The 24,868-nt window shown below is 35.6% G+C and overlaps 1 protein-coding gene across 6 annotated transcripts in view; it reads left to right on the top strand.

Annotated features, from left to right (window-relative positions):
* The first annotated feature begins 1,121 nt into the window (after nt 1-1,121).
* The window catches only part of LOC135692412 (uncharacterized), an 81,769-nt gene continuing 58,022 nt past the window's right edge, over nt 1,122-24,868 (top strand). For 3 of the 6 annotated variants that reach the window (XM_065210516.2, XM_065210510.2, XM_065210514.2), the window contains exons 1-4: nt 1,122-1,253; nt 6,129-6,212; nt 15,071-15,204; nt 24,277-24,363. The gene's annotated coding sequence lies outside the window, so the exon portion shown is untranslated. Of the gene's footprint in view, nt 1,254-6,128; nt 6,213-15,070; nt 15,205-24,136; nt 24,364-24,868 lie in introns of those variants that run through there. The other 3 variants (XM_065210517.2, XM_065210515.2, XM_065210512.2) reach the window with 2 other exon arrangements.

The raw sequence follows: 24,868 nt of genomic DNA, 5'->3' as shown, positions 1-24,868 counted from the left end.
ATGCAGGGACGTTGGACCGAGGGGGGTATCAGGTGCATGTGCTCCCAACTTTTGGCAAAACACATCTTTTCCTTACTTTTGTACTCTCTCTACAATTTGTTGGAAAGTACCCCCTTTCCTATGAAATGCTTCCGACGTTCCTGCCAAGAGCGACGTGACGAGTCTTTGTAACTTTGTGCAACTGAACCTCAATATGAAAGCCTTTTCAGTGCTCCTCCTCTGCGGCTACGTTGGTTATGTATTTTAAAGAGAGAAAGACTAGAAGTATAGAGAAATTACGCTACCAATTTTCAACTTGGATTTTAATAAAAGGGCTGAACTGTGTGAAAAAGCAAAATTGGTTCCAATCAACTTCCATAACTCAACTAACGGCTATTTCTCGACAAACGGCATCCCTATACGGAAAGCAGTTTCTCCTTAGGCCCTGTAAAACTCTTGTCCTGACAAGGAAGGGCTTTCCGCAACGAGCTACAAATCTGGTTTCACATGTTTCTGTTGTAGGTCATCCAACCATCGGTATTCGGGGGGAAGAGAGTGATGAACTAGTTAAGGGTGCATTATAAACACGAGAAGAAGAGTGTTGTCGTCCAAGTCCTTATCTTGGTCTTCCAACCTTTTGCAATTTTGTACAATTAGGCACAAATCTCCAGGAAAAACAAAATTGTATACAAACTTTCTAAGATCTAATTTTGGTTGCATAGCATTCTCGGTAAAGCATAATAGGTAGGACCTTAGGCAAGTCTCTTCGCTCTGCGTGTGAGTAAGTAGGAGAATTTAATGTTCTTACATTGAAGATTTCAACAGATTTTCCCAGTTTTCCTGGGAGAAAAAGATCTTTCACCCTATAGATCCCAAAAATCTGGATTTTTGAAAACAACCCCGACTTTCCGATCCAATCCTACTATGCTTTATCCTTGTGAATCTCATGATGATGTCAGGCTTAAGATCCTCTCTATTGACAATTTCCTGACACTTAAATATGTTAATCTCCCGATGTAATCAAATCGCAGTGTGAATTTTACCAAGATTAAAGCAAAATAACAAATAAACGACAATTTTCTTTGTATCGACGTCATTTCTTCACACAGTTCACTTAATATATGTTGACCTTCTTCCTAAAGGTACTTGATCTTATGGTGAGACTCCGTCAATCTGACCATTACTGTCCAACAATGCAAGCAAACAGCCCGTAGGTCCATTGACTCGAAATCATTTTCTGCGCAAGTAAACATTTGCTTCAGTAGCTGATTTCTGTGAGTACTTTTGTTTTTTAGCGTTCTTTTTGTTGATTAGAATATAAACAATGAACCAGCGTCAATAGCTTTACTCATGAATGCACAAACGGTTCATTTTCCATAAGAAAATATCCATATTTCCTTGTTTCGGTTCATTTTTTGTCTCAATCATTTCTTTTGCAAACAATTGGCCCAAGAGGCTGGTAGCTCCTAAATTCACCTAAACGTTTGTATTGCCCTTGGTTAACTTTTTTTCGTCAAAATTTATCCTTCAATATTTTGTGAAGGAAATTCGTAAGTAATTTCAATGCTATAACTTTTATTTTTCATGGTGAGTAATGGCCTAACATTCTCATGGCTTTCATTTCGCCTAAATCTATCGCTCTTTCAGGATATTCGAATATTGAACAAGCTAAGGCCGAAGTTAGCAAATCAAGAACAAGTTGGGGCCACAAAATTACCTCGTTTTTGAGACAATTCCTCAAAATTACATTTCTCAGTGGCTCAACCTCAGCTTGTTCTTAATTTGCTCCTAATTTTTGACCAGTTTTGAGCCTCTGGTTCTTATAAATTGTTCTAATGAAAATGGTCGAGGAAAGAAAGAGAAGGGACCTCCGTTGTCTTCTCTTTTCCCTTTCTATAATTTTTATTTTTATTTCTCGACGTTCTTGAAACTGGATGCTAGTTACAATGTTGCTAAGTCATTATTATTTAACAAAAATGGAAATAAATCTAATGGTTCTTTGCTATTCAGGATTTTGAGAAAGTGATAAAAAATGTTGCATATTGAGACACGGTGCAATACTTAAAATTTTTCGGTCATAGCAGACCGAAACTGGCGACAAACGGAAATTTGTTGCGCAAAAATCTTTCTTGTCCTTTGTCTATAAATCCTGCAGAACGATCCGTTCTTCTTTCTTGTTCTTCTCTATGTTTCATCGTAAATTGAAACATTCTGGTTTCGTTTTCTTTATTAGTTCTTTTTATATTAAACAAAGTTTATCTTTTGAATGAAAGTATGCTTTTTTAAAGTTATATACAGGTATTCTGTTCACTGGAATAGCATTTAATAACTTTTCGCACTCGGGTTTTACCTAATGGTTTTTCAACCACGAGAAAGGCTAGGACAAGATGGTCCCTTAACGTTTTTCGCAGTTTGGCCTTTGCTTAACAAGATTGTCAAGGAAATGAAATGGACTGTATTTATTTGCTATTTTCTGCCTCATTCGTCAATTTTTGGAAAGGTTTTTTGAAGGAACCTTATCTTCAAAGAATTTACGAACATACTTGGCACTTACTTTGTGTATAAGTTTGATTAACCTTACGTTCTTGATATGAATTGTTGAATCAACAAACATTCTTGTCTAAAAAAGTTCAAACATTACGTGAAATTCAAATGGCCGTTTTCAAGTCATTTTTTGATGGAACAATGTATAAAATGCAAATATTTTATCCCATCTAAAGATGACTTAGCAAGGCATTAAGCGTAGATACATAGATGGGTTTGAATTCTTTTGTTGATTAGTTAAAATGCAGCTAAGATATTAGACAAGGTCACTCCGTGTTCTTTTTCCTTTAAACCTTAGCAGGTTTCAGCTGGCTAAGTGAATTACCTTTAACTGTTTTTTACCCAACTCTGCGAAATGCTACAAACTTATAGAAGGAGCTGAGCCTAATAGGGCAGGTCTTTGCTTGAGTCTCTGCTTCTTAAAATTTATGTTGACTTTTTTTCATTTCGGAAGACTTTTCGTTTAAAAATATTAAGATAGAAAATTTTGAAGAAATCTGCAAGGATTTTGTGCGAAATTTGTCGCCCTCGTTTGCATTTTCCCAAAATGCAATGCCCTCAAAAAAGAATTTGAATCACATGTTTGAAAGATGGCGTCGATTTTAGGACACTTCCTATGCAGCTCGTGTGGTTACTGTGTTTTTAACAATTCTCCTGGGTAAGGTTAGATATTTTTGATAGATGCTTTCTTTATAACAATTAACATTGATATTGGATTTAAGTAATTAATAAAATTATAAAGTTCTTTGGAGCTCTTGAAGCAAAACATTCCAGCAAAACATTCCAGTTAAAGTATTATTTGATATCAAATGCCTTGACGTTTTGTATCGAAGTAAACTTTTTGTTTATCTGCATATTTAAAGAAAATAGGAAATAGCAAGCTCAAATACTCTGTATCCGAATATTTTCAGCATCTTGTAATGTCAATTTGTTGTCACTAACATTTGCTGCACGAGATGTCGCTAGGTTCTTTGCTGGATTTTGCGATTTTGATGTTTTGAACAGTTATAGAGGCAAAATGACGAGCTGGTCTCAGGTTTATCCAATTCTAAATTATATCAATACCAAAAACATCTTTAAGCAAGAAAAACTTTGAAATTAACATATTTTAGTCAATCTTACTGAAACTAGATCCTGAAAATTGTATGCGGGGAATTTCTTGCTTGCTTGCTATCATTTTGATTCCAAAATTTTAAACTCGCAAGAAGTTTTCGCAGTATGGTCTGGGGACTTTCTTACCCATGAGTTGATTTTCTTCTTCAATTAACATTTCAACAACATTTCAATTAATATTTTTAAAAGCCATAAATTAATGTTTACTATCAAGATGATTTTGTGATGCCCTTCAAATTAAATATTGTCTTTCCAATGTTATTGTTCATCAGTTGCTCTTGAGAATTACCGAGCTCTTCGGAAATGTTCACTTCATGTAGCTGTAACCAAAATCTTTCTTCTCTGAGATACATGTTTTATCAATAAGAACAAGTTTGTTTGACAATACAGGTTGTCAACTACGATAGAAATACATAGGCCCATCTTTTTACTTGAGCAGCATTCAAATGGCCCCAAGACCAACCACGGTTTCCGTACTGGCCAGCTGCTATATCTTACCGTGCTTTAACTGCTCAAAAACTGTTGCTTCTAGTATATTTTTGTTGCTACAGTATAGACCCAATAACTCTATCCTCCTAGAAAACTATGAAAATTGTTTGGGTTAGAGAATTTTTGAGTTGTGGGGCTTTTGACAACTCGATTTTTAGGACAAGGTAAACATATATACGAATTATAGCAAGTTCGCTACTAACGATTGTTCAAAGTTCTCCCAAAACCTGTATCGAAGAACTCCATTTATTCAAAACTATTTGGCCCTGAAGCAAGATAAATATTCTGATCCTCGTTGCAAACAGGAAAATATTGCCGTTAGATATGCAGCTACAAAAATGCACTATAAAAATTTTTGGTCATTCAAAAAATAATACCGAAAGTTTTATTGAAACCACATTTTACTTTCTTTAAAGCCTTCTTTAACCTAATTGCACAACATATATGTATGTGAAAAATAGGATAAGGACCAAAACTTCAAATCTTAGGGATGGGGAAGGACTGACCACTGTCTACACAATACGGAACTGATAACACTTGAACCAGCGTACCAGTTAGAAAACAACAACTTGGTTTGGTGAAAGAAAAGTATTGATAATTGAACTCGAATAATCTTGCTTTTCCGTCCACCAAAAAAGTGCGACAAAATACGGTTCGAGATAACGCATGTTTGTTCGAGATAGCGGTGTTATACTGTGTTTACGGTATGTGAGATTGGAACATAAATCAAGTTTAGTTGTCAAGTATTGCAATAGAACAAAATTACTAATATCTTTATATCTAAATGAGACCGTCTTCGAGTTTTACGTTGTATGCGAAAACTTAACAGAGGTTCCCTAAAAGTACCACCATTGGTAAATGATTTATAATGATAAAGATTATCACAGTTAACCGTTTGGAGCCACCCCTCTGATTGACGGGATTTCAGGACTGAGAAGCAGAAGCAATTTCTTCTTGGTTCGTTCTACACTGTTGTTTACAGTGTATCGAGCGTTTGCTGGTAGTGGAATAGCTAAATTAAGACAAGGTCTTCAGCACCCTCCCTCTAAACTTTAACAATTTGTTTAAAATTTTCATTAATAGATCTTACAAATTGTGTCGAAATCGCTTCTATGAATCGTATGCATTTTAAAATACCTAATTTTTCATATTTCTGAGAATGGATCAAATGCAGATATGTGCAACAGTTTTTCATTTTCCAAGAGGGGATTTTCAATTAAATAGACTGAGATAATTAAGAAGTGGGAAATCAGGGTGAATCACCAAGAAAGTCTTTCCTTACACCGCAATTCAAACAAATTCGACACGCTCCTGGAAATAGACTTCTTGGGAAATTGGGGTTGTCAAAGTGCTTCCACCCTATGGCTACGCACGTAATTTTTCATTTAGTAAAATTTCTTGGTTTCAAGAAAATATTCTGGCAATTCTTCCATAAAATTCTTCACAATTTGAGCATTATGCATTATTCAAAAGGTAATAACATATGATTTCGGATCTTATTTTATAGACTCCTATCTATACACGCAATAGCCTATTTAATCCACGATTTTCAACCTTATCGACAGCGGCTCCATACCACTAAACAAAGCTATCTTTGCTGTGAAACGAAATTTAAAATCTTGCACACGACAGACGGAAAGCGTATGATTAGGGCCTGATTATCCCTGGAAAATTAATGCTGTTATAGTTCTTAAGATTAATCCAATTTAAGGTTACAAAAGGTATTTTTGTTGTAACATTAAGCATCATCAATGTTTCATTGTTTTGATTTGAAATTCCGTTGCAACGATGATTCTGACCTGATATCAACAATGGCCGGGTCAACTTCACGATAACGTGGATCCAAATCTCTGCTTTGAAAGAGGTCATCATTCCTAGAGTTGTGTACGTATTTGGGATTATAATTCCCGACTTTGTTTATAAACCTGATCTTATAACAAGATGCTTATTAAGATTTCTGATTGAAGCGTGTCATTTTGTATTAATCTCTGCTCTTTTGGCAGGCAAATAAGGCGTTCTCACACGAGCAAGTGAAATTTGTAGAATCAGATACAACTGAAGAATTCAACCAAGAGCAAGAGCACTAGGTTTGTCTATATGCCACCATTTATCCACATTTATTTGAAACTATACCTATTTTAAAGATTGTGCTTCAAATATTTCTACATATTTCCCGTATGTTGATTGAAAAACTCCTTTTTTTGTTTGTGGATACATTTCGTTTGCATAATCTTAGTCATATAGTTTTGAAACCTGTTACAAGAAAAAATTGGAATAATACCATTTTAGGTTATTTTAACTATGTTGTAACGGCCTATTCCTCTTTGAGAGTTGTTTTTCGAAAACCAAAAGTATTTTCTTGCTTTAAAATCGTGCGTTCCGATCAACCCTTTCTAGCAAAATTGTCCGTTCTGTTTGCTCGTGGAATCATCAAAGATAGTGTGTATGTTAGTTAAGATAGGAAACAGCTACGAGCAGTGGCGGCTTCGGGGAGAGTTTGGGGCAATACCCCCCGCCCCACTTTTTTCAAACACGGTTACATAAATCTTCTATAATTGATGAAGATTATTAAATAACAGTATAATGCGGCATTAACATGATGCATAAAGGGTGTGGCAATGATGCCAACGCCCCTTACCGACGCACAATACCCAGCAGCTTGCGCCTTTAGGTTATCTTACAATGTTTCGTTCGAGCCCAGTTCATTAGCATAAAAATACTACAGTATAAAAATTTGCAAACAAATATTTAAGAGTATATTTTTCAAATAAAACAATTTGTGTTGCCAAAAGTTTGCAAAATCCATGTGTTTCTGAATTATACTTTCACACAGTTATACTTTCACACAATAACGAAAAATTTGTTTTAAATGCTCTTCTTATTGGTTTATTATTCTCTTGAAAAGTTTTTTTAAATACAGTTGCTTATAGTGTTTGAATTAAAGTTCCTCTCATCATTATCATCACAATGCCATCGTTTCAAAGCATACAAACTTCCATATAATTTTCCGAGCATCTGCTTTTTTTATTGCCGGAACAAAAACTCTCAGAGATGTTGCCAAACTTCGAATTATGTTTTTTTTATTATTCTGCTTCCCGTGGCTATACTTTCAAAGGTGCTTCAAATTTAAATTGAAAATCCATAGATGTACAGGTTTTAGTGAGATCCATCTACGTTTCGATGTTGGATGAATAATGACAGTTAGAATGAAGAAACGAGGTTTGATATCATTCAGTCATTCATTTGAAAATTATCAGTTAATGCGAAGGCATAGGCTTATATTTAAGAGATATATTTTATGCAAAGGTGATGCCAAATCATAACTACTTGTAGCCGGTGGTAAATATATAACATTGCTATAAATAGTTCTAGCAGTTAGTCCATTTTTGCATAGTTTGGGCTGCGCGACCCCTACAAACCAAATCCCTCTGGTTAGAGTGATAGACTCTCGTTTTCAGGAGGAAAAGATTGACACACTAAAGAAAATCTCTAAAGCTATAACAGCTTGTTGCAGCTGATAAAACTGCTTGTTAGAATCTTTAAACGGTCTTCTGAGCAATGAAAATATCTTGCATAAGCAATGGCAATATTTGTGATCATGACCTGGCCTGGCACTAATTTTCCTGTACGCATGAGACACTCAACATCGTTAGCAGGTAAAGACAAGTATGCAAGTAGAATTGGCTTCTCAACCAAGACAATGAGGTTATGTCTGTGTATTATGCGTTACCTTATTGGCATGGTCGTATATTGAAATTGCCAGAGTCATCATCATGCCAGAGTCATCAATACTATAAACTCCACGAATTTTGAGAAACCTTAGGTTTCGATGTTTCACCAACGTCACTGCAAAAAAGCTTCAATAGCTCTAATAAATTCTCTGAAATCTCTAATTGTGACATAAATTGTGAAAAAACACTATGGTGTGATTTACAGAGAGACTACACAGGCCATAAATAATTTTGTCTCTGGGAGGGATCCTTTCATTTCCTCCCTTCACCTCGAGCACATTTGTACACAAAGATCGTGCACTTACAGTCAGCACCTTCCTTCCAGGGCTTTTTTAGCAAACTACCTATGGAGCCTCAGTGAAATTCCTTGTTAAAGGTAATGCTCCGTGAAAGATGCACAAAATTACTATTGGAATAACTCGGAAAATCACTTTATGTACTGGTGCTTAATCTTCTTCTCGTCTTGGAGTACCAGGGAACTTGAGTTGGCCAAAGAGAAACAGCCAGAAACCATACTATAACACGCTGGAAATGCAATATCAACGGCTCATTCGCCTCGTAAAAGCCTGCACTGTTCAATGATATTTATGCTTTGGAGAACAAAGCTGGTTCCGCTTAGAAACTGACATCGAAAGAAAACTGTACCCTACGGGGCAGTACCTTGTCCACAGGGCTGTACCTGCTTAAACAGGGGTGGAATTTCGTCAGTAAAATGCAGACCGGCTTATTTTTAATAGCTTATCAAGGCGGTATAGAAAAACTTTTAAGTAGATCAGGTTTTCCCTTTATAGCCTGCTATATTTTCTTAATTTTAAGTATAATAGTTCCTATTTTCGGTGAGTATTGGCCGATATGACAAGTGGTCATGACATGTAAGGATTTATAGTTGTTTAAGCTGCAGACCCGGCCATTCTCTCATATACCACCACTACCACCACCATAAGCCTTTTCTTGTAGCTTTTCGTTCCTATTAATGTATATATAGAGACCCCAAATATACGATTGTCACTTGTTACTACCTTCTGATTTAAAATCAAGTTATTGAGCATACGTTTTTAAACAATGTTTTGTTAGTACAACAGTTAGAGATTAAAAAGCAAGTGTTTAGAAAGCTTTTCGACCGACACTCTCCAGAGTATAAAACATCAGAACATAGTTCGATAACTTCATTTTACGTTTTTCTTTAGAAAATAAAAACACGGCGGCTTCAACGTTTATGAACCAGACCAAGGTGGTTCTAAGTTGCGACTCTGAGTTCCACTCTGAATGCGATCATCAGTCAAAAGACGATATATGTACAGCTGATGTTTGTTTATTTACATGTTTGTTCCATTTGTATAATTTGTTGCAGCTCCCCAGAATTCCGCTCTCTCTACACTATACCTTAATAAACACTCATTTTTAGTAGGGATGAAAAGTAACTTTCCAAATTTTATAGTTTCTTGAATACCCGATTCAAAAGAGCTACTTCTTAGCAACCTCGAATCGTTTTTTACACATTACAAAATACATCCTTTTTGTATTTGGAAGAAAGCTTTACAGCTTAAGCTTTACAAAATAGGACAATCTCTGATATAGCTATTAATGTTTTCCAAGACTTTGCTCTTAAATATGATTTTGTCACCGATACGTGATCGCAAGACTATATTCTGAATACAGGCACATACAAACACTTCCCTTCAATAGCTATATTTCTGATTGGAAATCAAAGTCAAGCTTCATTTTAATGTTGATGGTTTTTAGTTTACATTGCATCTAAGTCATGATACCTCATCGAAAACATGAAGTATTTGAAAGGTTCATGGCTGCTAAATATTTGCAAAATATAAGGGAAAAACAGATTAGAGAATAGAATTGAGTGTAAGGCTCCATGAAAGAGAACAAAAAAGATATTCTTTAAAATTGACGATTACTGGCTCTCAAAATCTAAAGAGGCCCTCGGTGGACATTGAATCTTAGGAGATTTGTTGTCAGATCCATTGTGTTTTCTCCGTTAGCACCACATTTATCTTTGCCAAAAGAGATTGTCCACATTTAGGATGGGTATATTTTGATTGTTTTGTAACATAGTAGCTTCTAAATTAGCCAAAGAATCATCATAGTAGCTGACTGACTGCCTTAATAGCGAAATGTAGAACAGATACCATACTTTTTAAGCCGAGAAAAGGATTACAAATCAATATAAGGGCGATATTATGTCGTTCGGCTTTGAGGTACTAACGCTGTGAAAGATATGTGAAGACATTCAGTTAAATGATTAACTTAAAATGTATTTGGTTAGCACTCCATTGACACATCGATCACGTTAAACCTCGCAGTCGCCTTGAGATTTTAGCACAGTGATAATATTTCGGACAGGATTCTTTTCAAAAAGTTGAATCCAAAGGCCAATGGGGTCGAGCTGGACCGTACTGTATTACTTAAGCCCGGTGCTTTAAAAGAGATTTTCTAAGTACGATAAATTGGAAATTGGACTAACTCTGTTCTTGGGTTACAAATTGTCAAAGTACGCCGTGTTTAAGCCACACTTGCTCGGTAAGTACGTCTTTAATAGATAGATGTTCGTCTACTTGATAATAGAAGACACTGCCGATAAAGAATAAAGGCTTCATCAGTTACAAATAAAAATTAGCTATCTAAGTTGGCCTAAGTTTGGTCTCTAGACAGCTTTCAGAATAAACGTAACATCAGCCTTATGAAATACGGCTTATTACAAGGGACGTCGGGACGAGAGGCACGTTCCTCCAAATTTTAATAAAATGTATCTTTTAATATTTTCACTCTTTAGTGGAGTGGCTGTCTGTGATTTTCTGAAACTAAAGCTTGTAAATAAAGAGATGAAACTGGGAAGTCAGTGTTTCGTTTTCCGCTTCGTTTAAAAACTCAAACCTTACATATCTCCAAATAAGGGTATAACATCGAGTTACAAAACAGAGGTGGCGTCCTAGAATATTTGGAGTGTGGGTCGTTTTGTGGATTTTTTCAGTGGCCATTTGATTGATCCTTCTACATGTTTGATCACACCCTTTAATGGTTGAAATCCTCTCACTTGAGCACGGAAAATATGGCATTTGCAAGCTTGAGTTTTTAAAAAAAATAAAATGCACATTTAAAACCACTAGGTGATCCTTATTACATGAAAATACTCTCTTGCGATTATGATCTGGGCAAAAATAGACACATTTTTTCTAGCAGGGCTCTCGCATATAACGATGCAAAGTTTATTCTGTAAGAAACATTCATTATATGAAACATTCATTGCACATGCCATTCGACAGTAACAAGAGGAATGGTCATTCATTTATCTTTCGCCTGAACGTCCCCTTAGTTAGAAATTCGAACCAACGCCAAAAACTGGCAGTATCATTACTCGTGAGACATGACATTGAATGAAGAATTGATAAAGGTAGTCAAATCAAAAACTGCCTTTTGAAGTTGGCCTAAGGGAACAGCTTTTAGATCCTCTATCTTGTACTAAGCCTTGCTAAGCAGATATGTTGGATAGGAGACTGTAGTGGACGATTTCACTTGGATTTGTTTTTGTAGCTAATTGCCGACAGTAGTTAGCCTAATCGATTCGAGGACGTAAACAATACAAGCAGTAATATTGTCTGCTTTCTGAGAAACAGCTAGTATGTTATCTTTTATAACAAAAGATGACCTTCTATGGCCTTGGTAGTGTAATTAACGAGATGCATGAAAACTTAAGATCTGTCTGTGCTTGAAAATGCTACAATGACTACAATCAATTTCTTTGTTAGCCATTGAAAACTAAACTAGTAGCTCGCATCTTTGAAATTAAGGGAAAAATCAGCATGTCAGAACTATAAGGTATATATTTATTCATATTGGTGCTGTTATTAAATATATTGTTAATATATATTGTATTGCCATTTTCCGTAAAACCTTTGGGCATTTCCCTCAACTAGATGAATAACACAGACATTTTCACCGCTATATTTTTATTATAAGTTTAATAATTATACAAATTTATGCATTAAACAAAGCCACCCACTTTGCTCTTTTCTCGTAGCAATTCTACACGCAGTCATGCACCGCCCCAAAAGATGATTTTCTCTTTCTTAATTAAGAGGAGCCATTCCGAAAACTGGAAGAAATTAAGAATCTTTAATCAAGTTAGGTCCTGGCCTGGTTCCTTATAGAAGAATGCGCGTAGTATTAAGTAACTGTATTTATGACTTTGTCTCTTTAAAAAACTTTTTTCTCAAATTAACCATTTAAAACAGAAGAATTTTTTATTAGTAACTCTATATATAAATGCTCCAAAAACTAATTATCAAAAACTGGCAAAAAGCTTTTGTTGTCAAATATATACAAAATATCATATTGACTACGTTTAGTCCTTTGGTGCCTGAGATGATTATTCAAGATATGAGTGTATTAAAATTAATGAGCAAATGTTTAATTAAAAGATAAATATTGTTAGAGCTTGGTTTACGAATAATTAATTTGACGAGATCTGATACTACAACTCTTCCTTTTACTTGAAGTGAGCTACAACTTAGAAAAATATCAGACGGGCTGCCTGCTTATTACATATGGCGGAATATGATACTAACTTTAGCCTTTTGTTATAAGTTTCATATGTCTTTCCTTTCACCAAATCTCAAAGCTTTATAAGAGATCTTTTTCACATATAATCTTAGTCATATCCAATCCCTTTGCTTCTTTATGTATTGATTCAGTATTAATAATTACATGAAATCTAAGATCTTTATCAGATTGTAATTCTACCATTTCTCCTGTAATCATGCTATCGAATTGATGTGTAAGTTCAGACTTTGGTGCAAGTTACTCTCTGTTTACATTTTGGCCATTGAAATATGTAGACACTCTATTACATTCTCACTCATTCAGAATATTTGTTTAAGCCGTATGCTGATGGCTGTTCCTCTTACTATAAACCTGATTTTTCCAAGTGCTAAATACCGGACAGGCAGAGATGTACGCACAAAATTATTCTCTTGAACAGAACCGTGCTAAATTCCTTCTTAGATGAGTACATTAGAAAATCAGCTTCTTAGGTTCACCTAGGTCCTTAGTTTCACCTAGGTCCACAACTACGGAGCAATGCAAGACGTTCTATCATTACTGATTATGGCTTTGAAAAAGCAAACATTTGAGTAAACTAAAGCTTTTCGTCTGACACTCTTTAGAGTTTAAAAGTCAGATTTCCTTCCTTGCTTAGAGTTTTCGATCTATGTCTGACGTTTAAACTCTGAAGAGTGTCAGCAAACCGCCGTTAGTATGTAGTTTAGAGAAGAAGAGATTCATTTTTGAGAATAGCTTTTTACAGAACCAAACCAGAAGTTGGAGACTAAGTCCTTACACATTTCATATTTCAATGTGTGTCTATTGTCTATTCACAAACCACTCATTTGATCTAACTCATCATCATTTCAGACAGTTTAACCGTTTATTCACGAATCAATAAAACAATATACTTTTCTATTGATATAAGAGATGTTTGATGAAATCGGTTACAATTAATCGAAGATCCAGTTCTAAAAAGACAAGCTTAATCAACGTCTGTTACGCTAGGACATTGTCATGATCAACAGAAGGACATTTCTAGACAAGCATGTCTCATCTTCAGCTAAAGCAAATTTTACATGATGATTTCAAAAGACATGCTTTCATCACTAAAAACATTAATTCATACTTGCTCTATCCATTCCTTGAAATGAAAGCAAACAATGGTCTTCCTTGTCTTTATACTCTTATTCCTAATATATCTGCACTTTCTGCCTGGATTGTAGAGAATCATATATTATTTTTGGTTCGTTGCATTTGCACGTGCATTTCTTTACAGCTTATTAAAAATAAAAGAGTTATGCTATGAAATCATAATTGAATATCCATGGAATTCATAGACAGTGATCGTTTGGTGTGTTATGTTCTATTTAATTTACTGTTCACATAGGAGACGTAGGAGGTTTGAATCAGCCTCTTTGCCATATATTTCATCTGAAAACTATTGAAGGGGCCAGCTGTCGAAATAAAGATAAGAGATAGGGTTAGGAGAGAAGGTGTTAGGCTGGTGAGATGAAGTAGCCCGAAGCAAAACTTTGCATTGAATGGTTTCAGCTTGCACTTTATAGAGTTTCCAGCTTCTTTCTCTACAAAGCAGAAGGAAATAACAGAACATAGGCATGCTGCTCGCAATCAACCTTTGTTGTTCTTGTTGTTGTTGCATATTTTTTTTTCATCGATTACAAAATAGTTAGTCGACAAAATACAAATGTACAAGTAAACTAATCTAAATCGATGGCTTAAGTAAAATTAAAATACGTTGGCTAAATACGATAAGTTGGTTAAAGTAAAGTTTAAAAAATCGAATAATTTTCTATGTGGTTTTATACATTATTTACAATGAATCAACAGGCATTGTAGTTGCACGTAGGACCCTTCTTTTTGAAAAGCAGAAATAATTACTTCACCTTTAAAGTTCTTTTCTTCATCCTCAATATAAAGTGAGGTAAAAGCACTAAAGTAGAAATGGTAGAAATGAAGCACTAAAGTTTGAGTAATAGGAGTGTTTCGCACATTGGTATCATTATTGCGATAATATCCATAATTTATTCAAATAAGCTGAGAAACACAAAATGAATTATCAAGACACGCCCTACCTAATTAAGTATCTTATTTAATCTAAGACTTTAAATTATAAGACCTAAGACGTGCAATTTGATAATTCATAACACCAAACATCACGCTGATAGCTGATAGATACAATGACAGCTGTATAATCAATGCAGATATCCCATGCTTAGGGAAGTGGCAGATAATCTTCTCACTTTAATGTAAGATAATCGCACAGATCATTACTTACTAGAGCAAATACAGCAGTCAGAGCGATATCAATTACGAAACTATACAGTATTTCTTCAAGAAAAACTTTCCAACAGCAATTAATTGATATCTCTTAAGTGCTTGTGGTTGGTACTGAGGGATCGTTCGCTGCGGACAATCTTTCTTAGAAGACAATCAGGTATATATGATATACAGACGTCTGGTGTATACCTGCATCCTATCGATGCTTAAGCGCATTATTCTGCTAATAAGCCTATTAAGGAGTTGCTATTCACTTTTTAATGACTTTGTGGCTTTTTTGTTTAAGTAGAACATGTGCAATCGCAGTCGGCTTTGGCAATATTTAATAGCATTGTCAATCAAACTTCCTCTTTATTTAGAGAAAAGCACGATATTCCAACATTGACGACAAGCCTAACAGAAGCCTTGAAAATGGAGTCAATGTAGACTGTATCATGCTTCCTGTTACAGGGGAAAGAAGACTTGAAGAGATCATCGACATATAAGTACTGAGGTATGTGTCCCTAACTTGAAAATTTGTTGTTATGGCCCTACACTTTCACTATTTTGCGATTATTCTTGCCTCTTTTTTATTTCGATGAATTCATCTACAATCCTTTCCAAAGTTCTTGAACTATGTGAACCAAATGTGAGACTTAAACTGAGCTTGTCCCTTGACAATCTAAGAAATTAATAATACTTCTTCAAGACGTGACAACCAAAAGTTGCATTAATGACTTTATCAAGAGAACAGGTATATTATGGAGTTGTACAAAGAAAGTTTTTAGAAGGAACATAGCTACTTCTAGACGGCAATTATGGCATTGAAATTTATGCTTTATGCTTATATTTGGAAGCATTAAAACTTTTTTGGAGAGCGATTTAGCTTTATGTAATTCCTGATACATTTTGCCTCATTTGAATATCTTGAAGATAAACATAAATTAATGTTTAGTAAGTGTAGAACAAGGTTTGAGAAAATTTATTTAGACAAAATGTGATCTGCGTGACACGACAAGGACCTAAGATCAGCATCACTTTACATTGTCGCTCTACCACTGAGCTACCCAGTATATCAATGTTTACGTCTTTGTACCTCATTGTATAGGCCTGATGGACGTCAAGTTCCTGCTCCATGTGTTAGTTGGCCAATATCTTGGTCTTGGCTAAGTTATGTTATCGCTTGCCAAATCGATACTCTTGCTTTTTTATCTTCTTCTGTCTTCACTGCCATTACAAAGTTGCTTCTAAATACTTAAATACAGTTTCACAAGAAGGCATTTCTAGTCAAGAAATTCTGCTTCATTCAATGTCATACGCTCTGTTTTCATTATTACTAGTTTTTTATTAATTTGTGGTCATTTTTTGCACTATTGGTCTAAATTTCTCCAGGCAATATCAAAGTTCTTTTTTGTCACTTCTAATGAGCCACACCCAGGTTAAAAAACTTGCGGTACAGACTTTCAGCCCTACCGAGTTTCTTTCTTACAGCTGCTAAACGTTAAACAAACTCTTCCTTCCCTTACTCTTTAAACAAAAATCCAGTTTGTCACCCAACAAGGTTTTTATTAATCTTCGAAAGAAGATCGTAAACTCACTTTCTATTGGCTTTAAGGTTTGTAAGAAGAAATTGATGAGTTAAAGGATATTATTGCACATAGACCATGTGGACACAAGCATTGGTTCCTTTGCAGCAAAGCATGAGGAAAAGGGTATAATTGAGGACAAATAAACCAGACGCAATCGATCCTTAGAAAGTAAGATATGGATATCTTAAAACTAACCATCAAGAGACAGCACAAATCTGTCTATGAACCCATAAAACATGAGCCAAGATCGCAAACTCACCACGGTACATTTTCTATTGCCTTTAAAAGGCGTGTAAGATACGCCTCTTGAGCGCTTTTGCATTTGGCACTTAAACAGGCTCAAGAATCGTTCGAGGAGAAATTCCTTCACTTTGAATCAACTCCTGTTTTTCGTTTATTGACAGTCTACGGAAGTCATAAAGCATTAGAGCTTGTAAGCTCGTTAGTATTGAATCTTCTCCTTAACATCCTAAAAGCATGACGAATCCTGGTCTGAAATTTAAAATGCAAAAGCCAGTTAAACGCACATTTATATTTCCCGCAAGGTAATCAGCGAAATTTAAGCCGTTTGGCTTCAATAAAGGAGTCAAATATAATTACGTAATCGTGTTCTGCTAACGGGGTTGGTTGATTATGAGTTCTATCTTCTGTTGATTACTGATTATATCATATCAAATGTTTCTCTTGACACGATTTTCATTAGCTGTCATATTTTTCATGACAATAAAAACGAAGATAGCCAGTCAAGCAAAGCTTCTTTTAAAGATTGCGATCTTCTTTGCAATTGTATGTTTTATGGGCCTTAACCAGTTTCAACGGGTTGTCTGTATACACCACGAAATATCACTGCACAACATCACTGATATCACTGATAATAGTTATATTAAACAAAGTAATGGATTTTCCTGTACAGCGTGTGAAAATATATTGCATGGTTGGAGATGAACTTTGGGTAAATAGGAGGCGGCGTTCTCATTACAAAGTATTCATCAAAGTCGAAGTAGTGCTATATTTTTGTTTGCTGATCGGAGCAATAGCAAAGATACCGAAAAACGCCACCGCAATGGTCGGAATTGGATTCGGAAATGTATGTTAAGAGGCTCGTTCATAAGTTTCTAGTGTACGTGAAGTTGCCCTAATGGCGTTGAAGTGGATTGAGAAGGCCGACAAAATTGCTTAATGGTCGGCCTAGTGCATCAATCAAAACTTGTATTTCAGCTGTAAGCGAGGTTGCCTTACAAAGAGGCCGCCACAAACAGCTGAATAATGCGAGATGATGCTTTATGAGGACTAAACACGCTAATGTGAAATTAGTTAAGGAAAAGCAAAACGCAAACATTTTAATATTCTAATGTATTTTTATTATGTACTGCAGCAAGGAATACATATAGTGACATACCAACTTGTTGATGGGAAGCCTATTTTTTAATGGGAATGAACTTTGCCGCTTCCTTTTAGTAAACTCTTCCTGTTATAAGCAGGAGTTCAACCCTCGATATGCAAAGTGGATAGGCCATAGAGTAAGACACATTTGTCTATCAATGATTCAAGATATTTGTTACTGAAATAAGAGGGTTATGACCTTCTGCTCCCTCTTTTGGCGTGGCTCTGATAGGGTGATAGAAAAAATTGAGTGATTTTCTTCACGCTGGTTTAAGTTGAACTGAGTGAGTAGAACACACCTTTTCCACGATATGCTAGTTTATTAGCAGCAACTACGAAGATGCATTAGGAGAGTATATTATTGAGACTCTTAAAAAGTGTCTTAAAAATAGAAAGATGCATTATGTTTATAAAACCTTTTTTTGATAGGGATTGAATAATGCCCTTCCTGTTATGGGAGGCAGCTTGAGGTACATTCGTGCTTCAGAGCGATTTCAATAAGTTGTTGTTGAAAAGCTCCAAACTTGTGTTTTATGAGCTTTTTGCTACTTTATGTAATTGTTATTTGTATTATGTAATCTTCAATATTTAGATGTATAAATAAGTGTTGAGTTAAATGTTATGGTCGCAGGGCTGCTATGTATTTCCATGCTCCCTGCGGCATCGTCTTGTAACCTCCGTATGTCCGTGTAACTTTTATACGGATAAAAAAAGGTTTGTCATCGCCAGGTGCATGCCTTCTGGCATTGAAATTTTCGCGGAAACTTTTAACACGTAGAGATTCTAACTCTGAGACTTGAGCATGTGTTATAAAAATACATCATTCAGTGCTTATAGCCTGCCTCTATACAATTATTAACAAACTTCAAGCGATCCTGTATCTCTGACACTCCGCCTCAAAATTAATTTTCTTTGCTTATTTAAAATCTTAATGGCGATAAGGTTTTATGGATAAATTCATTGTAGCAAGTTTTTAGGACACAGGTAACTATGCTGTGGGTTTATAATTGATAACACACTTATTTTGAGGACTTCCCGTTTCATTTCTCAGTCGGCTCGATTGCTTTCGATGCATTAAATATACAAGTACTTTAATTCTCTGAAAAGGGCAGTTAGCTGGAATTTTGATAGCGATGTTTGCTTGTCATTACTCATTAAAAATACATTTCTATTAATGCTTTGTCGAATGTCCTTTTTGCTGGGTCTTAAAACCAAAATATCAATCAAGTTGTTTATGCAAGGTATTATAAAAACATCGTGAACAATCGATAGGATTATAAAGCACGCTGCGGGTTTTATCATTGTTATAACTCCTTCAGACCTAATCCATCTACCCGTAATTTTATGGTAATGAAAAAAACCGAATACGGGTAGCTAGAAAAAATCAAATCTACTGCGAATCCGCCTGCCTCAGGACCCACGCCACGAATTTGAAAGTGGGGGAGGGGCAGTAAGGCTTCTTCCCCTTTTACTGCAGCTATCAAACTATTTGCTTCGCAAAAAAGTGGGGGGGGGGGGGTCATGGCCCCAGAATGTACTTTATTTTCTGAGTGAACTATTTTCCTCTAAGCATTACGCTCCTTTATACCGGTTCAGTATACCCTAGTGATTTTTTGTAGTGTAAAAGCAGGTTAACCAGGTTCATCCCGTGTTCAGAAGAACCGCCCCTCGAGGTGGTTTGAACTCAGGTATGATTTTTGAAGGTCTAAGGTAAACACGAAACCAGTTTAACCTGGGTTTGTTTTTTGTCCCTCGTGCGGTCGAACACTGTCGTTCGTTATGTTTAAATGTAATACGGGATCCCGATCCAGCCCATATTTTTGCTAACACTGCCCATTAGATCAGGCGTAGCATCAATACAGCTTGGTTCAACTTAAGAACTGAATCAATTTTTTCAAATCTTTTTTTATATTCTTATATATTATATGTTAATTGAATCAGAGTTAATATTCAGGTAAGGTTTGTGCAGCTGTTAATTTTGAAAAGTTTGAAAAATATTTCTTGCCTCAATCTTAATCCGATCTCAAGTTTCCCGTCAAATTTAGCGTTTTCCTTTCCATTGTGTAGAAGAGCTATACGCACTGCAAGGAAGAGCATCTTAAAATTGATTTCTGTATTCCTCAACATGTACGCTAGATATCAAAACGATAGCCTTTCAATTCTCACAAAATATGATGCAGCTTTTTGTCAAGCTTGTAATTAGAAAAAACACTAAAAAACATCATAAAATGGTACTTTCGCTGTTGCCATTTCTGTAATTGTCTTAAAAATTCGACCACCCCGATCTCCATTTACGATAGATAATTTGTTTTTCGTCTAAAACACGAATGACGGAATATGAAAATTGCTAGAGTTTTCCTTATCAACGCCATTTCCGATTCCATGAGATATCCTGCTAATTGTTACCATAGTTACGACTGTCGTTGCTTTCGCTGTTGTTGCGGTTGTTTTTTCCTTCGCTGTTGCATCATGTTTAGAATGTGTTATTGGACTGTGATTAGTTTGAGGCTCATTCTTGTTATAATGTTCACATCGCAGATATTCAAGAAACGCATTTGTAGTCTTGAAGCTCGTGCAGGATGTCTCCATGAAGCGCAAATACCTACAATCCCGGACAAAAATTTCAAGACAAAATGCAATTTTTGTAATTTTCTACTTTACCTTGCCCCTATAAATTCGAAACCCTCTTTCCCCCGATTCAATGTTGGATTTGTAATTCTATCATTTCTCTTTAAAAATCATGCATTCAACATTGAATTGCGGGAGGGGGAAAAGTTTATCTTGAAAGGAAAGTGAAAATATAAGCTTTCCTTGAAAAGTCTAAACCATTTTTGTCCGGGATTGTAGGTCTTCAGTTCCGAGTCGGTAACGATATAAGCAAACCACCTACATATAAGGAGATATCAAGCTATAAAATTCGCGATAAAGATATGTCTTGATAAAAATGTAGCAATTTTAAATTAGTTAGAAAAACACTTGTATTCATCTCGAACTATAATACCTACACTCTTTTATTTTATAAGATCAATTTTATTAGAACACTAGCCTCAAAATTAGTCAAAAGTTAAGAACAAATCAAAAACAAGCTGAGGCTGAGCTTCTGCAAAATGCATTTTTGAGCAATGTTTTATCTCATAAACGTGGATTTTTAGCCATGTTTGGGTGCTTTTTTGGTGAATATTCAAACTTGTTGGCAAATGAAGGTTGTTTCACTCACTCTGTTGGCAAATGAGGCCTGAACACTTCCCTAGAGCAAAGAAGCTAGCAATCGTACTGTTTACACCCTCTTAATTTAAGAACAAATTAAGAACAATCCTGCCACAGATTTTCGAAAGATTAGGAACTGTCAGCCTGAACTTAAATTTATTGCTTCTTATAAAAAAGTGTGTACTCATTTACTTTTTTATACGGACCCGTCTCGTTAAAAGGCCTGATTTAAAACAGAATGCTTTGGGGGTACGCAAATCTTTTATAATTTCTCGCGGTTGAGCAACAAATTAACGGAGAAGGCTTGGAATGGGCATGATTTCTTTGCTTCCTTCTCCTTCATAAAGTATGATTGTATTTTCCCATTTGTCCCTCCTGTGCTAACTGGAAAAGATCAGAAAAGCATCAGAGGCTCTTTGTTTACGATCCAGATATTGTACCTGGCCTATGAAAACGAAGATGGCAGCCAAAAAGTTACTTGCTTCTTCAAATACAATAATGATCTTATCTGTAAAGCCGGCTTCAAGTTGCTGGTTGTTGGCAAGAAACTTTTCTGAATTTTCATTAATCATTAATCCCATTTAGATTGCTTGTACACAATAGGGTGACAGATCAGAGAACGACCCGTGTTTCTTGTTTTTTTGGAATCGAGATAACATCATGGGAAAATATCGATGGCTAAACTGATAAGACAATTTCATTGAACTTGCGCTTTGCTGTTCAAGCTTGGGTAATCTCACTCGTGGCAGTTGTCTTATCGTTCACACCTGTTTAACTGCGCAGTAAGATCTTTGCTATGATTACCATCACGAAATTATATTTCAGTAATAGCTGATTAGGCATGGTTGCTAGTGCTAGAGATAAGAGTTGGACCAATAAGAAAACGTGTTTTCCTCTACAGGTAATGGTGGCGCTAAGGGGGGTATGAGGGGGGGGGGGGATAATTAACCCCCCCCCTGCTTTTGTCCAAACATGGTCTATATATTTCTTCTAAAAATTGATTGAAAAGCGCTAGGTAGGGGCAGTACATATTTCCTAAGGAAAATTAACATGGTACGAAGAACTGAAACGAGACAAAAGGGACGTGTTGTTATTGATTATCTTCCCACTTTGCAGTAGCTGGCGCCACCCTGCCTGCAGTGCTCGAAAAAGGTCCAAGATGGTGTCTATATTTCTCCCTATTTAGGTTGCATACTACACACTTCTCATTACAATGATAGATTAAATAAGAATTCAGAGGCTCGAAATAAATGAAGTTTAAAAGTTACTTAACTGTTCCAGCCAGGCTTTAATTTCATCGGAATTTAACCTTCTATTTGTCTGATTTTTGAAGCTGCAAGACAAGCCTTATTTTCATGAAAAAGTTTAGGTACAGTGGCACCTCGCCATGCAGCTACTTTGGGCAACGAAAACTGGCCACAATTATGCAATAACAGACAGTATGATTCGTTATCCCCAATTTTTCCCTTTAATTCGCCACTTGAGCTTGATTCAGAAAGGACTAGTACAAGAGTTGGCGCTAGAAATATTTCTGGGGGGAGGGGGGGGATGGTAGAGTGTCCTGTGCTGCACTGAATTCTTAATTTGTGCCGATCACCATTTTTGCTGAGTAAGTAGTAAGTAACGCTGAGTCGACCAAGTTAAAGCCAGTTTATTACTCTTGAGTAGCTTGAATGAACTTTCTTTCTTGGAGTATATTGAATATACACATTGTGTCACGTAAGAGTGATTAAGAATAATTTTATGCTCAGAATCACAAGTTTTTAAGAATATTTAGGCTTTTCAAAAGTCAAGGTATTCTTATAAAGGAAATGCTCACCGGTATTTTTGACTATGGCCTACCAAAATGCCCGTCGACAACACCATTTTGCGTTCTACAAGGGAATAAACCTCATCTTCTCTTGTCACCTGTGCATTTAAACATTTTCTTCTACCTTTACCTTCCACTCCTTTCAAAAAATTCATCTTTAAAGGCACAAAGCATCGTACGTAGAGTCTGAAACGTTGATTGTTTAGACCTTACGACGCGTAGAAGATTGTCTTAAAGAGAGCTCTTCCGAACATGCAGCTAACAGTAGCTTGTCTATATAATGCAGTATTGTCTATATCTGCGCAGTATTGTCAACATTAGAAAGACACTCACATTTATTCAGAATATTCATGTTTCTTCTTGATAGATAGTTAATGGAATATCGCAGTCTCATTTGGTTTGATGAAAGTGCTTTATCATTGCATTTTCAAAAAGCAGGTGCAATGTTTTTATTTTATCACAAAATATTGTATAACCGTTTTTCGTAAAGTTGCATTGCAGTATAATGCACAATTTAGATCATAATCGTGTTCGATCTAAGAAAAGCTCCTGCAAGCAATTATTTTGTATTTATAAATTGATTTTTATCTTTACACAGCAAAATTGACATATGAACTACAGTCTGAGTTGTGACTTTAATAATTACGACCACAATGGAGCTGATTTTGCCAAACTTTGTTGACGAAAAAACTTAGATATAAAGGAGCTCATGTTTTTATCCAGTATCATACTAAAGTGCATGAAGTGCTATAACCTCAGACCAATATTTTAATTTTATGTTTGATTTCTTTTATTTCTTACTGTTTTTAATTGGTAGTTTTTAATTGGTAGCTAAACTGTAGTGCCATAACGTGTCGATCGCTGTACTTTCATTTGTTTTAGTTTTCATATCTAGCTTTATCTTCGTGCTGAATGGCCAAAGGTTTGCTTTTTAGGTTGCTCCATAGAAAGTGTTGTTATGTTTTGTTGTCTTGTATGTTGTAGAACTGTTGGGAAGCACGAAGCATTGCGTGCTTCATTAGGGCCAGTTTGTCTTCTATTGTAGAAATTTATTGTATCGTGTTTGTTTATGGCTTCTTTTAGCATCTAGATACATCTTATCTACTAGTGGCAGTTATCTGTTACCATGTAGTAGCTCTTCTTGCTTGAGAAAAAGTTACCTCACGCACCTGTTTCGGCAAATCAAGGACAAAAAAGAGTAACATTTTATACTTAGGAACAAATACACAATTAACTTTTAGCTAATCGGATGACACTTTTAGTTAAGTTTCCCTCGTTTAAAGATCAAAGAGGCAAACAGTACGGCTGTGAAAATCCACTGAACCAACTAATGGATATACAAATACAACAGGTGAATTAATTCTCCTTGTTTTCTTAGCGTTCCCTTTGATTTTGCCGACGATGACCACGTTTTCTAGCTACTTGTTGATAAGATCTTAAGGGTCCTTGAACAACCGCTAGTCTGGCAGGTTTCAATTACATCAAAAGAAGCCGATCCTGTATTTATGCCAGATTTGCAGTGAAACAATGCACGGGTTTAGTTGGTAGTTGCAAATGGGTGTAAGAGAAGTCACAGGCGTTTTTGTTCGTATTCCAGTATTGTTGCAGCGAACATAAGGAACAGTACACACTCACCTAAGTTGACAAGGATCGGAAGCCAGAGTGGAAAGTTCACGAGCCAAAGGTCAGGATTCATTTTTGTTATTGGACTAACATTCCATCATTTTTAACAATGGCCTGTGTAGCATTTTCAAAACTTCTCTGCCTTAATTCAAAATTTTGATATGAACATTAGTTTAAAATTTTGATATGAACAAAAGTCACTGGTAAGATAAGCGAACAATAAACTTTAAAAACAACATATCTCAGTTATCAGTTTGTGATTAAAGTTAGTTAATCCCAGAATTTATACATCTTTATACTAAGGTTCATAAGGTCTCCTACTTTCCATCTTAGTTGATTATATATTGCTTGTAGTGATATGTCAACTGCAAACCCAAAATCAGAGAAAATTCCTAAAAGGAAAACCAAATTGCCTTATGTCATTTATGTCATTAAAGAACTCATATTCTAAAAAAACTTAAAAATATCAATGTCCTCAAAGTATAATTTTGGTAGCGCAAGAGATGCATGTATTCAAAGGTTGAAGCACTAGGTACAATTGGCATAGCTTGTCTGTTGAAGGTATG

Source organism: Rhopilema esculentum, chromosome 3, assembly GCF_057945365.1.
Source record: "Rhopilema esculentum isolate cy_ngs chromosome 3, ASM5794536v1, whole genome shotgun sequence".
Taxonomy (NCBI): Eukaryota; Metazoa; Cnidaria; class Scyphozoa; order Rhizostomeae; family Rhizostomatidae; genus Rhopilema; species Rhopilema esculentum.
Note: the sequence above shows the minus strand (reverse complement) of the source record. Positions and strands in the feature narration are given on the sequence as shown.